The sequence below is a fragment of the Mus musculus genome, chromosome 1, assembly GCF_000001635.26.
Source record: "Mus musculus strain C57BL/6J chromosome 1, GRCm38.p6 C57BL/6J".
Taxonomy (NCBI): domain Eukaryota; kingdom Metazoa; phylum Chordata; class Mammalia; order Rodentia; family Muridae; genus Mus; species Mus musculus.
Genome location: NC_000067.6, coordinates 190,990,911 through 191,004,919, shown reverse-complemented (window position 1 = coordinate 191,004,919; position 14,009 = coordinate 190,990,911). Strand labels below are relative to the sequence as shown.

Genomic DNA, 14,009 nt, shown 5'->3' with positions numbered 1-14,009 from the left:
GGGAACAAGATAGGTAAGGGCAGGTAAGTCCACAGCGAATGTCTGAGCCTTAAAATCCCTAGCCAGGCTGAACTTTGTCGTTTATGCATTTCTCTCCTAAACCGTTGTCAGTAAAGCCTGCAGGGGGGCCAGAGGCATGGCTCAGTGAGTGTCTTAGTTAGGGTTTTACTGCTGTGAATAGACAGCATGACCAAGGCAGCTTTTATAAGGACAACATTTAATTGAGGGTGGCTTACAGGTTCAGAGACTCAGTCCAGTATCATCAGGGTGGGAGCAGAGCAGTATCTGGACATGCTTGGTACAGGCAGAGCTGAGAGTTCTACATCTTCATCTGAAGGCTGCTAGTGGAGGAAGACTGACTTCCAGGCAGCTAGGATGAGGGTCTTAAGCTCACACCCACAGTGACACACCTACTCTAACAAGGCCATACCTTCTAATAGTGCCACTCCCTAGCCCAAGCACATACAAAGCCTCACAGTGGGTAAGGTGCTTCAGGCCTGGCAACCTGAGGCGAATCCCCAGGACCCATGGGGTCAGAGGAGAGAACTGACACACTCAAGATGTCTTCTGACTACCATGCATGATCTGTAGCATATGCGTGCATGAGCCAGCAGCACGTGTACACACACACACACACACCCCAAATTAAAAAAATAAACTAGTGGGGCCTGGTGGTCCATACCTCAGAGGCAGATGGATCTCTGAGTTTGAGGCCAGCCTGAATTGAATTCCAGGAAAACCTGGGCTGTTACATAGAAAAACCCTATCTTGGAAGAAACAAAAAACCAAAAAAACCAAAAACAAGCCTTAAAAACTTTTTAAGCTATAAAAGGTGTGGTTTCTTATAAATTTGCAGCAGTGGAAATCTTGAAAGAATAAAAATTAAGTTGGGTGTGATAGTTCATGCCTGTCTCCCAGCATTTGAGAGGCAGAAAGGTCAAGGTTCAGGGTCATCTTCAGCTTTGCAGTGAGTCTGAGGCCAGCCTGGGCTACATGAGACCCTGACTCAGAAATTTAATGATTATTTAAAATAAAAATTAAAAGCAAATTAAGGAAACACAACGGCACAAACGAAAACAGTAGTAATCCAGTAACAAACTCCAAAACAAGCTGAGGTCTGTGCATTTCCTGAGCGGGGTTTTATAATACCTGTTTGTTTTGCAGTGCTGGTATCAAATCCAGAGAAAACCCTTGTCTTAAGTAAACACAGTGTTGTGGTTGGATGAGAAATGACTGCCATAGGCTCATGAGTTGGAGCACTTGGTCCCAGTTGCTGGTGCTGTTTGGGAAGTGTGTCACTGGGTTAAGGGTCGATAGTCTTGATCTACTTGTGTGTTTTTCTGTGTGTAGATGAGACTGAACAGCTAGCTTCCTGTCGCTGCTGCCATCCTCTCCGTGACTGTTGCCTTTCCCCTATGCCTCTGGAACCATAAGTCTTTGAATGCCATCAGCAGAGCTTATCGGGCTGTGCCAAGAGAAGCTTGGAAGGCAGTAATGCTGAGCAGTGCGAACAGTGGAGGCTCCGCTCCTGAGATTTCAGAGGGGAACAAGGACATTTTTTAGGACTTGGGCTAGAGGCCAATCATGGAATATTTAACGAAGACTCTGGCTACGTTCTGCCTGTAACCTAAGAATTGTATAAGGCTAAGCAATAGACTAAAACAAGAGGATGTGACGCCGGTAAGGGTCAGAAGCTGGAGAGGAATGGGAGGGATGATCATATACATTATATGAAATTCTCAGTTTAAAAATATTATATTAAGGTGCTGGAGAGATGGCTCGGTGGATAAGAGCCCTGGCTGCTTTTCCAGGGGACCTGGTTCAATTTCAAGCACTCATAACTGCCTTTAACTCTAGTTCTAGGGTACCTGACACCGTCACGCTGACATATATACAGGCAAAACACAGATGCCTAGAAAAAACAAAAATGCAGCACACTTTCTTTGGTGAAGGAAATTTAAAAAGAGCATAGCACTGAATGTTCTTCATCAATTATTCCTAATTATCCTTACTCAGGTCCCCGATGAAAAAGTAACAAGGTGGGGAGGGAAGAAGTGGAGACTGTGTAGTTGAAGGAATAGAGGAGCCCTGGGAATCTTAAGGTTTCAGTCTAGTTAGCACTGGCAAGGAGGCTGTAACTGAGAGAGCGACTGATTGATTGATTACAATTACTAATTGATTGATTGAGTGAGTGATTACAGAAGGCATCCTCTCTGCTCCGCGCAGTGGCAGTGAAGCCTGGAGGTCAACGCTGCGCCCAGCTAAGCCCAGAGCCTTGGGTCTTGCCTGCTCCTAGAGAGCAACTCCCTAAGCAAGCTTTCCCCAGCGTCATCATACAGAAGCGGCTGCGACTGTGGTTCCAGGGAGTCAGAGATTGTCAGGACAAAGTTAATTCATTTTAAAAATGAAATTAAAAACAAACAAACAAACAAAACTGCCTAGGCCAGTATTTCCCCAGGGTCAGCATATGGAACATGGTGCAGCTGTAGTCCAGTGGGGCCTACGCCCTCTGCTGGCTGTAGAATTTTGTACTGCTGTCCCCGTGGTTCTGGTTTTATAGGTATGAAGAATTTAAGACTGAGAGAGTTGTGGAGTCTTGTGTGTCCAGACAGCCACTGACCTAAGACAGTGTGTGACCGAGTCAGAGGCCATGAGAAGATCCTGTGAGGCCACTGAATGAGACTCAAAGGAAGCCTCAATTGCAGTGGAGAGCCCAGGATATTACAGATGCCAGAGCCACGGGATTTCTGCCAGGGAAAGTTGTAGGCCAGGATCAAGTTGACTCAAGAGAGAGGCAGAGCTTCCCAAGTCCTTTAGAGGCCAGATGATTCTGTCACTAGCCTCAGATGCTGAACACAGAGCTTCAGGATTGCTGCTTTCCCTTCCGGGCTATGGGCTTGCCTTAGTCTTTCCTTACAACGAGGTCCTTAGTTCTCCTTTTTGGAATGGAGGTGTTGATTCCATTGCAGCACAGATGTATGTAACTTGTTTGTGATTTTAGAGGGCTCAGTTAAAAGGTAGTATTAGGCAGATGCAGCCAACACTTCCTTTTTCAAGCAACCACCAAGATGGTTGAAGTAGAGCAGAAGAAGTGAACCTTCTGCAAGTTAACTTATGGTGGCGTGTACCTGGACCAGCTGCTGGACATGTCCTGTGAGCAGCTGAAACAGTTAAGACAGCACCTGCCAGAAGCAGTACCTGAACTGTGGCCTGCTTCGGAAGCAGCGCTCACTACTCAGGCACTTGAGAAAGGCCAAGAAGGAGGCACCACCCCTGGAGAAGCCCGAGGTGGTGAAGACGCACCTGAGGGGCATGATCATGCTGCCAGAGATGGTAGGCAGCATGGTGGGCATGTACAACAGCAAGACCTTTCAACCAGGTGGAGATCAAACCGAGTTGATCGGCTACTACCTGGATGAGTTCTCCATCCCCTACAAGCCGATGAAGTCTGGTATTGGTACCACCCATGGCTCCCACTTCATCCCCCTGAAATAGCCAAAGCCAATAAAGATTCATGTTTGGACCCTGGTGTGTGTGTGTGGGGGGAGATAGTATTAAATCTCAGAAAAGAGTTTAGACTTTTGAAAGTGTAAAGGCTGTTAAAGAACTATGGAGCTGGGCAGTGGTGGCGCAAGCCTTTGGTCCCAGCACTTGGGAGGCAGAGGTAGGCAGATTTCTGAGTTCGAGGCCAGCCTGGTCTACAAAATGAGTTCCAGGATAGCCAGGGCTACACAGAGAAACCCTGTCTCGAAAAACCAAAAAAAGAAAAAAAAAAGAAAAATAAATAGAACTATGGAGACTTTTAGAGATGGATTAAATGCATTTTGCATTATAAGATGATAGGGTACAAGGATAGAATGCTATTATTCAAAGCAAAGCATTTGGGGTGGGGACTGTAACTAAGTTGATAGAGGACTCATGTATCTTGCATTAAAACGTCACTTAGTCCCAGCACAGTGGAGACTGGGTTTGGTGGTGTGTGCCTGAAGCATCAGAAATGCAAGGCTCTGGGTGGGCGACCTGCCAAGTACTGTCACCCTCCCAGAGCCCTGCAAACTACCTGGCATCTGCTGCCGCTACCACACATTGAATGACTTGGTAAAGTGAATATTGGACATGCTTCAGCCTTAGCTTCAACCCTGAAGCCATGCCTGTTGTGCACAGCTTTAACTGTCACAGTTCCTATTGGGTTGTATTTTACAACTGAATCTTATATATTTGAAGGTACCCTCAGGACGCCCAGTAGAGACAGCTATTCTTATGCTGCAACTGTTACCGTTGTTTGTTTTCACATGGTTCTGGTCGCTTGTCTACGTGGCCTGGAATGAAGACAAACAGTAGAGTAAAGTGAACATCTTTTGATAGCATGAAATTATTTTTTGAATATGTTATATACTTCTGGGATATTGCTAATAAATGTAATTGAATGAAGTTGAAGAACGTGATAAAAAAGAAGTTAAGGTCTCTGTGTGTATTTATATGTATGTGTATATATATACATATGTGTATATATATGTGTGTGTATATATATGTATATATTCCTCTCAAACCTAAGTAAATAAAGGGATGTGTTTGGGTGTCAAGATGCTAGGGAGTGGAATTGTGATGTCAACTCTTTGTTGACTGGAATGGACTTACCCATCACTGAGGAAACACACCTCTGGGTATATATGTGATGCTGTTCCCAGAAATGCTGAACTGAAGATGAAAGATTCACTCAGATGTGGGTAGCACCACTGATGAGTCAGGTCCCAGACTGAATTACAGGAATAAGTGAGCTGAATGTCAGCATGTCTATTCCCCTGCTTCCTGGCTGTGGATGCAGTGTGATCAGCTGCCTCATGCTCTGCTTGCCATGATCTCTCTGCTCATTAAGTTATGTTGAGTGTTAACCTGACAGATTCTACACTACAATCACCAAAGAGACAAACATCTGGAGATACCTATGAAGGGTTATCTTGATCAGGTTAACTGATATGGAAGGGAAGACCATTTTAAATATATGGGTGTCAGCATTCCTTGGCCGATGGTCCTGGGCTGCACAAACAAGAGAAAGCCGGCTGGGTAAGTATTCAGCACTCTGCTAAGATTTATTTTCTTGTTTGTTTAATGTATGTGAGTTCTGTATGTACACCTGCACACCAGCAGAGGGCATCAGACCCCATTACAGATGGTTGTGAGCCACCATGTGCTTGCTGGGAATTGAACTCAGGACCTCTGGAAGAGCAGCCAGTTCTTTTAACTGCAGAACCATTTCTCCAGGCCCCATTCTCTGCTTCTTCATTGCTGATACAATGTAATCAGTTATCTTAAACTCTTGCTACCAGAGCTGCTATGATGGTCTGTACCCTCAAACTGTGAACCCAAATAAACCTTTTCTCCCTTAAGTTGCTTTTGTCAAGATATTTTGCACACCAATAGGAAATATAACTAAGATGTACAATTGGTACCAGGAGTGGGGTTGCTACTGTGATGAACCTGACTATGTGGTTCTCAGGTCTTTGGAACTGGTTTACAGCAAGAATGTAGAAGAGTTTGGGATTTGGAGCTAAAAAACCCTTTGAATACTGAAAAGATAGCTTAGTGTGTCGTTCTGGCAGGGGTTTGGAACACCAGGTTGAGACAAATGCAGAAATTTATGAGGTTTCAAAGAGGAATAAAGAATTTTTTGGAGAACAAAACTAGACATGATTCTTGGTATATTCTGTCCAAAATTTTAGCTTTGTTCTTACCATGCCCTGAAATTTTGTGTCAGGCTAAATTTAAATATATCCAGGCCCACAGTAGAAAAAAATCAAAAAGTTGGGCAAAGAATAAATAAATAAATAAATAAATAAATAAAAATAATAATTTAAAAAATATGCAGTTTGGTGAAGAAAAAGAAAGTTTAAATTTGCAACCAATATGAATGCTAAATAAGAGTCTGTAATTGTTAAAGATAAACCCTATGCCTCGCACTGGGACAAGTAGGCCTCAACAGAAGATGCCACTCGGCTAAGGCTGCAACTTATAAAGATACGTATTCATTTTAAAAGAGAAAGCTCAGCTTAGAAGGTGGAAGGGGTTCCTTACTCCTGGAAAGCAACCCCCTAGGAAAATGTCTCCTCCAGAGACAACACACACAGCATGCTTCGTACTTCCTGCTTCTGTAGGTCAAAGTGGATCAGGCTCCATCACAAGATGGCAACAATGTTGACATCACTGTCCCCTTGATACTGTTTTTTTTTTTTTTCCCAAGCATGAAAGACTCAGGTTGAGAGGCTCACAAGAGCTGATCCATGGTTTCAGAGAGCCGCAAAGGCTAGTTGATGTGTGGTGGAGTTGTAATCCCTGCATGGAGGCCATGGAAGCCATTCTGTGAGGTCAAGATGATGCCTAAGTAGCATGGAGATCACAGAATACTGGAGATGCCAAAACCATGGCACATACCTTAGGAGAGAGGCATGTAGGAAGTGGAGCCATCTCAAGAGAGGGGCTTCACATGCTGAAGGTAGCCAAACTGGAATGAAAGGGCCCACATATATCCTTTGGAGCCCAGATGATTCCATCACAAACCTCAGATGATAGACATAGAGCCACAGGATTAGTCTTCTCAGGCACTTTGTTTAGTCTTGTGAAGCTGACTGGTCATATGTATGTAACACTTGATACTGTGAGTCACTGGGTAGCCTCATGATGCTGTGTCATCTTCCTGCCTCGGCTGCTTCTTAAGCACTCCCCAGTATACCATAAAATGTGTTATGAAAACATTAGGGAGCCTGAGTCTTGAAACCTGATCCTTTTTTTTAAATTAATATTACTAACTTGTGAGGATTATTTTTCTGCAGAAGGCATATAACTGCCTCTCAGTGATGCTGGCCCACTGTGCTCTTGTGGTGATATCCACATGTAAGAAGCAGTCTGGCTGATTTGAGAGGCATGGTGTTGTAGCGTATTAATCTGTTCTTGTTTATAATAGCTGCTAATAAATAGACCACAGTATCTAGCCATTTCCATATATGTCACACAAGATGCACAAAACAAATTCAGAAGACCTGGTGACACATGCACTCAGGAGATGGTGGCCAAGGGACCTGGGCAGCAAAGGAACAAAGCTTAGGTCCTCTTGTGATCCGGAAATAATGGTTCTTACGATTGTTGTATAACCCATAACACAGGACTAAAGAAAAAACTGAAGCCAGGCATGGTGGTGCATAACCCTAATCCTAACACTTAGAGGCAGAGGTGGGTGGATTTTTGTGAGTCTGAGGCTAGCCTGGTCTACAAAGCAAGTTCTGAGACAGCCAGGGCTACATAGAGAAACCCTGTCTCAAAATATCAAGACAGAGGGAGAGAGGGAGAGAGAGAGAGAGAGACAGACAGAGACAGAGACAGAGACAGAGAGAAACACACAGAGAGAGAAACACAGAGAGAGACAGAGACATAGAGAGAGAGAGACGGAGAGAGACAGAGAGATTCCCACACATGTGTGCCTCAGGACCCTGCTTCTTGTCCTCAGAGTTCCTGTCATACTGTTATCTATCTCTCTGCTCATGATGCTTTAATAAACTCTTTACTCCCAGCAATTCATTTCAGTGTCCCTCTTGAACCTGCATTTCTTAAACATTTCTTAAAATGAAACAAAATACTATAAAGACCTTTTCTTAGCTTTCCAATTCAATGAGACAGGAAAGGCAGGTAACCGCCTCAAGTGTGATCCAGGTGATCCGTGTGGGCCAAAGCAATAACGCTCAGATAGATAGCCCTACTGTCAGGACTGGAGAGATGGCTTAGCAGGTAAGAGTATTATCTGCTTTCCAGAGGACCTGGGTTCAATTCTCGGAATCTACATCGTGGCTCACAGCTCCAGTCTCAGAGGACAGAACATCCTTTTCTGGCCTCTGTGGGCACTGCATGCTTGTGGCTCTCAGATATACACGCTGAACATGGTGGCACACACCTTTAATCCCAGCACTCTGTGAGTTTGAGGCTAACCTGGTCTATGAAGCAAGTTCCAGGACAGCAGGGCTGTTATACAGAGAAACCCTGTCTTGAAAACAAAACAAAAACAAAAGCCCCAAAAGACAAAACAGAACAACAAAAGATAGTCCTACTATCCAGTAGGAGACGGTGAGGCCAGACACATTGGATCTGAAATCCATCTGTCAGAACTGCAACTACATACAACTTTTCCAAGACAGAAAAAAGTCTTTCAGAAAAGCATGGCTAGCCATTCTCACTTCAGCAGTTGGGAAAGCACAGCCTCTACTGGTCGTGTTCTGAACTGTTTGAGGAGAGAAGTGTATTGACACAAAGAAAGGGCAAGCCACCTCTAAAATCTTGGAGTCCCTGCTAGAGGAATGAGCCTGTCTCTGTCTCTGCCTTGAATCACCCAGAAGGTTGGATGAGACAGTGCTCCTGGCCTTGAGCTGGAGACCGACTGTGGTGCAGTGTGGGTTCCTTTATGACCTCGGCCTCAGATGCACTCCAGGCTGGAGCTGGTAGCAGCGTAAGGAACCAAATCTCCATGGGTTCCTCTTTAGTATCGCCTGCCTCTCAGTCCCCAGCCTAACAGCAACTAAACACTGGGCATATGCACCTGGACTATTTTCTGGTACCACCACTTCCATCTTTTGGCACATGTAACCCCTAATGCCTCTCATTAAAAAAAGAAAAACTTTGGAAGGCTGGGGTGTAGCTCAGTTGGTAGAGTGCTTTCCTAGCATGCAGGAAAGCCTGGGTTTGTTCCTCAGCATCTCATAAACTGGGTATGGTAGTGCACAATTATAACCTACCTAGCATTTAGTAGGTGGAGGCAGAAAGACCACAAGTTCAAGGTCATCCTCAACTGAGCCGGAGGCTGGGATGTATGAGAGCCTATCTCAGTTTTCTTCTTCTTTTGGATTCTTACTTATTGAGAACCACTGGGCAAAAAAGTGGGTCCCCACTTTGCTACATGTTGTATAGTCATAAAGGCAGGAAGTCAGACAAGGGTCCCAGTCTTGGGAGCTCCTGAGAGAGGGACTGTTGGGTCAGCCTTGTGTAATAGTGGCCAGTAGTAGCCCCAGCTTCGGGCCAGCAGCATCAGGCACTGATCTATCCTATTATCCCACAGAGGCAGCTTCAAGTAGGAGCTGGATTGATGCCAGGTTTGGACAGCTGCCCAAGTTGGCCTGGAAGCTGCCCCTCTTCTACACCCACCCCATCCTCCAGGCTAGCAGCAGGGATCCGAGTCAGTGATTAGCCAAGTGGAGAGAGCTCTGTGACCTTCCGGTTATGACGACAGCCAGTCACGATAATGAGTCTCTAATTTGCCCTCCGGATCTTTCAAGAAGGAAAAGCCCAGTGAACCGTGGCTAGCTACTCCCAAGTCAGAGTCCCAAGCTAATGTTCCGTCCACCCTTTGAGGACAGAACATTGCTGAAACTTTGCTTGTGTTTGTGTTCATGCCTGCTTGTGAAGAGATATGTTTAGAACTCTCTTAAGTCTTCAGTAATTTGTCCATGTGGTGGACTCTGGACACAGTGGGGTATCTGTAGCCTAGTCTGTTGGGCTCAGATGGCTGGGTATCATAGCCAGGACTCCTGATGGCTGAACTGTTTCTTGCCCCTTTAGGGACACCATCTATCCTATAATTGTCCTGACAAGAAAGAAATAGTCTAAAGAGACTCTGTGTCCCTCCCTTCAGCTGTCAGACTATTGAAACAATGAACCTCCTCACAAAGTTAAAGTCTAATGCTGGAGAAAGGAAAGGTTGAGGCTCTGGTACCAGTCAGGGTGTTTCCAAGACAGGGATTTCACAAAGGTCTGGCCACTTGCTTGAAGAATCACTGGAACTGAGACAATGGTGGGTCAGCAATGGGGGGGGGGGTGGAGCACATCTTGACCCTGGCTATTTAGTTATGCGTACATCTTCTCCCGGAAGACTGGCTAAGGGCGTCACCTGACCTTTCTTGTTCTTCTTCCCAATATGGCCACACAGAATACATCTCCTTTCTCTGCCTCTCTGCCTCTGCCTCTGCCTCTGCCTCTGCCTGCCTCTGCCTCGTCTCCCCTCCTGCACTCTGTGCTGTGCACATGTATATATGTTCATCTGCACATGCATGTGTGTATGTGCATGTGGAAGTCAGGGATCAGCATCAGGGTTTTTCGATGAAGCAGGAGCAAGCTCCAAGTGTTATCAGGGAGCCCAGGAGTTTCTTTGTGGGTTTGGGTTCCTAGTCTCACTTATGAGTTTAAAAAACGAACCAGAAAAATTGAGAGTTTAGGAGACAAACAACAGGGTTGGGAAGCTGTAAGGCCTGGCAGCTGCTGGGACAGAAATAGATTAGAAAAGGTAGAGGAGGCGGAGGGAGGGCTTCAAAGAAAGAGCAAGAAAGTCCAGAGTGTCGGGGAAAGCACACTCAGGCTTTGGGCCAGGACCCAAAAGACAGAGATGTAAAAAGATAGACAACGAAGAGTCACATTTCCTGAATTAAGACTAGAGAAAGTACACTCATTAAAGGGATAGTTATTCTGCCCATCCTCCTAGCATGGCTTCAGGTCAATCAGCTTTCCTGGTGTGGGGAGGAGCAGGTAGTGTGGAGAGGAGCAGGTAGGTAGTGTGGGGAGGAGCAGGTGGGTTCCTGGCCAGGTGATTGACAGGCCCAACTGGATGACGTCTTCAGAAGAAGAGAGAATAGCATGTGACATTTTGAGTAGATTCCAAGCTTTGGTTTTAGATCCTAGGATAACTGTTTGTCTCTTACGAGGGTATGACTTTGAGCTGAGTCTCGCCATCTGCCTGTTGGGAGTGCTTTAAAGGTGGTCACGTGGAGTTGTCTTCAGAGCAGCATGCCTCAGAGACACTGCTTTCCAGGTCCCTCTCCTCAGGCCATCAGGACAGGGCAGGTATCCACCTTGGAGCGTCCAGACTCTCCAGTGAAAATCGACAGTGACAGCATGTGGTCCTCCTGTTGTACCTGAGCACAGAGGGAAGAGAGCAGGTACCCCTCTGTCTCTGGACCCTCTCCACTCCTTGAGCCCAGGGTTCCACCCCACTGTGTGGTACACAACTAGGAGGGAGGAAGAAGACTGTGCCCTGAAGGACCACCTCACTTTCACCCCTTCTGCACCTACCCTGCCTATTCATTTCCCCAGGGGCCACATGTCCCTGACAGAGGCCAAGCAAGTCCCACTGAGGATAGAGGCAGCATTTTGGAGTCTGACCCTATGTGGCCATCACAGCCCGCTGCACCTGGCTCCTGAGACGGAGCACAGTTGTTTCACAATCCCGGAAACAGGCTTTGGGTATATGGGTTTAGATCTGACTCCAGTTCAGATCTTTAAAACGTACCCTCTAGGCAGACCTGTGTGCCCGACTCTGGGCTCTGTGGCTCTCCTACTCCCTTACAGAGCTCATTGCCTAGTCTTGCCTCTGCACCCCCAACTCAGATCCCAGAACCAGGGATGGGACTGTCCTTCCTCCTAGGGCACGAGGTGGCAGCGAGAAATACTTTTCTATCCCCAGTGGGGATCTGTCTCTGAGATGGAAGCGCAGCGAAACGGGCACTTCTGCTCTGTCTTCCGGCAGGCTACTCACCTTTCTGGATTGAGTGAGCGTCTGCCTCTGTGACCTGGGCCAGAACTGAATGCTTGCATTTCTAACCGGTTCTTGGGTAAAGTGGCCACTGCTGCTCAGGTAGGAGCTGATGGCCCTGCAGTCTCTCCTACCCTAGATTCTCACAGGAAGAGGTACATTCTTTCATCTGCCTACAACTCCCTTTATTGACAGTCCTCATCTCTGGATCCCAAGAGGACGCTCCACCTAAGGGCTCAGAGGCTAAACAATCAAGCGTTCTTTCACACAGGAGGCCTCAGTAGTGGGCAGACGCCATGGAGAGAGAGCAGAAAGAGGAGAGAAGTAACAGGAGAAGGTCACGGAGGAGGAGGGTGTCATCCCAGACAGGACGGCTACCTCTAGTACTGAGTTCCTGAAATAGGGAGACGGAAGCCAGAAGGTCGAGAGGCCCCTTCACACTTCTGGGCACCTACCTTTCCCAGGGTCTGCAGTGCAAACTGGACTCAAGAGCCATGCGCCACTTGAGCTGCCTCCGGAGCCACATCTTGAAGAGGGTGGTACCCCTGGCGCTAGAATGAATACACGAAGCAAAACACTTCCCCCGACGCCCACAAGGAAAAAAAAAAAAGCCATTACGATTCAGGACCTACCTGAATCTGCCCCACCTTCAACACATCCACAGCATCTCTGACCGGATGTGGCCGCCTCTCTGACCGGAAATGAGAAAGATTCTGAGTACCCGTTCCACTCTGGACGGTCTCTCTGTCACCCTTAGCTGAGCAAGCTTGCTTCACGCCCACCACGCACTGTTCAGGAAGATGGGCCTGTGCTGTGCTCAAGGCCCCGTCCTGAAAGTCTCTAGGGGAGGAAGATGTCTGATCTTTACTGTTTCCCAAACAGGCCAGTCGCCAGGTGACAGCTGCACTCCAGCTGGGAAGACACACTGGATTTGTTTGGGATCAATAATCCTAGAATTATTTGCTCAATCCAAATGTTAGAGGAACAGAGTGTGGAGATCTCACGGTCGGTAGGTCCTCACCATAGGTCCTTACTCTCTCTCGACTGCAGCCTCTTGGTTCCAGGGCTGTCCCAGGAGTCGAAAGCTGATACCTGATCTGTGTACTGTTGGATCCTTAGTACCTAGTACAGCATCAGGCACATAGTAGGTGCTCAGGAAACAACGATGTAATGACTAAAACAGAAAAACAACTTGCCAGAATGGGCAGTAAGCTGCTGCCCACTTGAAAATCCCAATTAATTTACTGTTGTGACTCTAGGGATAGTGTCTGGTCCCTGTCTTGTCTCTCATGATGACTGGCCCCAGTGACCCCTCTCATTTCCCTAAGGCTCTATGGACCACAGGGCTGGTTGAGACCTTTAGAGACCACACAGGTCTCTGGGCCCCAAACTTAACTGGCTTCAATACTGAGTGTGAATCCCATCCCTGACAATTTTGATTTCATGGCCACAGGCTATAGCCTGGACATTGAGACTTTTTTTTTCTTTCTTTCAGATGGTTCTGTTGTAAAACACAAGTGTAGCATTAGGGACCTGATTCACCCTCATTTTGTAGCCCAAATCCCTGAGAGGGGTGAGGGCATGGCCAGGATTCAGCAGCAACTCAGTGACAGAGCTGAGCACCCTACCCACCCAGGAAGCCCTAATATGCGTGGCAGCTTCATGACCTGTTCAGAAAATGCAGTTTAAGACCCTGGTTCTGAATCTCATCCTATCAACATCTCCTCGTTCTGCCTGGTGGTTTTGGTTTTAGTTTTAATTCAGCAGAGAATGCAGCCTCCCCGGGACTTTCTCCTTCAGTTTCGGACAGTCCTGACTTTACAGACACAGCTCTGATTTGCTGTGTTTTTTTTAGGGACACTCTGCTCCTGTCCCAATGCCTTCTACTGCCGACCCTCCTCAGCCTTGCCGGATTGTTCCTGGCCCGCCTTCCTCCACTTTAGCTGACCCTCGACCCACTCATTCTCCTCCTGTTTAGTCCTTGGCACTTCGTCTCTACTGCCTTAAGCTGCTCCCTAGCAAGATGTGGGCATCCTTGACTGTCATCCTGCCTTTTCTCTTAGCTGGTAACTCCTGGCCAGCTCTGAGGGAGGGCCAGCCCTAGAGGGTGGTTCCCTGACAGATAGTAAACAGCACACTTGAGCCATGGCTTCTGGAAAACAAATATGCTGCTTTCTTTTATTTAAAAACAAACAAAACCCCCAAACAGACAAACCCTGTAACGATAACTTTTATTTGCCTGATGTAATTGTCGTCTCAGAGGCTTACTGACTCAGTCTGCAAACCTAGGCCTGGTCCAGGAAGCTTCTAGCCTCCGTACAGTCTAATCTAGGCCTAGAATGTTTTCACCCCCTGAGACTTACTGCTGAATAAGCTCACCCTTTTAGTTCTTTATGAACTCTGGCTGGTTCAACTCAGCTGTTCTGGCTCAAACTCCTGCCCAGGCTGATTC

General features: G+C 46.8%; 1 long non-coding RNA gene and 1 pseudogene across 2 annotated transcripts; one reads left to right on the top strand and one right to left on the bottom strand.

Moving 5' to 3' along the window:
* Nucleotides 1-3,068: 3,068 nt before the first annotated feature.
* Gm8407 lies at nucleotides 3,069-5,684 on the top strand (annotated as a pseudogene).
* A 4,750-nt stretch (nucleotides 5,685-10,434) lies between these two features.
* Gm31373 lies at nucleotides 10,435-12,249 on the bottom strand. 2 transcript variants are annotated; one of them, XR_373864.3, is made up of 2 exons: nucleotides 12,190-12,249; nucleotides 10,435-10,940 (listed from the first exon to the last, which is right to left on the bottom strand). It is a non-coding gene; the product is annotated as a predicted gene, 31373 (long non-coding RNA). The 2 variants fall into 2 exon arrangements; XR_373865.4 differs by lacking the exon at nucleotides 12,190-12,249 and adding an exon at nucleotides 12,013-12,155.
* Between the last annotated feature and the right edge of the window lie 1,760 nt (nucleotides 12,250-14,009).